A 1,552-nucleotide genomic window follows, 5' to 3' on the forward strand; every position below is an offset into this window, starting at 1 on the left:
TAGTAACAATATTTTTATACTACATTTTATCCATTTTAAATACAATAACCTCACTCCTTTATAACAACTAAGGCAAAAATGTAATTAATTCAGAAAATCCTTTCAGGACCCCACCTTGATGTTTCGGGACCCCACTTTGGGTCCCGACCCCAACTTTGGGAAATACTGCCTTAGAGTGTGAGCTCTGTAATTTTAAAGAAAAAACTTTGCAAACAAATTCCTACTGCAGCCACAATTTTCACATTACAAAGACAAATTACACATCAAAACGTAGGAATTTTTGTCTTCTTTCAGAAAATGTGCTGGTTTGGCTCTAAGACAATTGGTTTTCTCTCTACGTGCTCCAGAAAAACCAAGTTCCTTCTCCTATCTCTTCCATTCAAAAAATGATCAAAACCGGATTCAGAAATCTAACACTTACTACTTTTTTAACTTGTGATTTCTCAGCCATAAAGCCAAGTACATGCTTGAAATTTTTTTTCATTAAAGACCAAAGTCTTCTGACGCTCACGGTCCAAAAATTATTTCAATAGCCCTTATATTTTTTGTACAGCAGCTGTTTGAAAGGACACATCATTTCTGTGTTTTCAGACAGAGGAGCTGCAGATTTTGGTCTCCCATTAAGTGCAGCTGAGCTGCTGCTGGGAATTCAGCCTCCTGATTGGCTGAGGCAATCCAGCCTCCAGATTGGCTGAGGCAATCCAGCCTCCAGATTGGCTGAGGCAATCCAGCCTCCAGATTGGCTGAGGCAATCCAGCCTCCTGATTGGCTGAGGCTGTAGAGAGTTAAAGTCAATGTAGGTTAAAGGTCACATATGACTTTACATAGGTTTCATTTGTTACCATGGAAACACAGTAAACACACAAAGATGTCCATAAAACTCCTTTAGTAGCTGACAGCTAACTCCACACAATATGAATGCTTCTCACAAGTGTAAGCTAATTGCTAAATTTAACTTTGAAATAAAAAAAAGCCTCACATTCAGCCATTTACAACTATATGCAGCTCAGTCTACGCTCCAACTGTAGGTTAGGCAGTGTCTTACCTGTAGCAGATACATGTCATTGGTTTATACAAACATATTTAATTCAGACAGTTTTCAACCTAATTAGCTAAAATTTGGTCCACTAGTAGCTAAAGGTCAGCTCTATCAGAAATAGTAGCTGAAATAATAAATACAAGATGGCTGCCATAGCTAAGTTCAAATTACTCTAATCCAGCCAATTTCTCATATATTGAACTAATATTTTATACACAAGTAGCTGACAGTAAGCTCTATCACAAATGAGGTTTGTTACTAATTGCAAAGCCTCGACTCATCATTGTGAGCTGTACACTCGAGTGGGATGGCCTTCTTTGTCCACCAGGAGGTTGGGACATTGGTACACTTTTATTTATAAGGCTTTGCTTGGGCAGCTACCATCTTACATCTGTGACCTAATCACACGAAAAAGAGTTGATTCACACTCCTTGGGTTCAAATGATTATTTCTTGTTCTCTGTCCCATTTCTCAGTACAAAATTGGGGAAAAGGGTCTTTGTTTTCTCTGCCC

This window comes from Austrofundulus limnaeus, unplaced genomic scaffold, assembly GCF_001266775.1.
Source record: "Austrofundulus limnaeus strain Quisiro unplaced genomic scaffold, Austrofundulus_limnaeus-1.0 Scaffold132, whole genome shotgun sequence".
Lineage (NCBI taxonomy): Eukaryota > Metazoa > Chordata > Actinopteri > Cyprinodontiformes > Rivulidae > Austrofundulus > Austrofundulus limnaeus.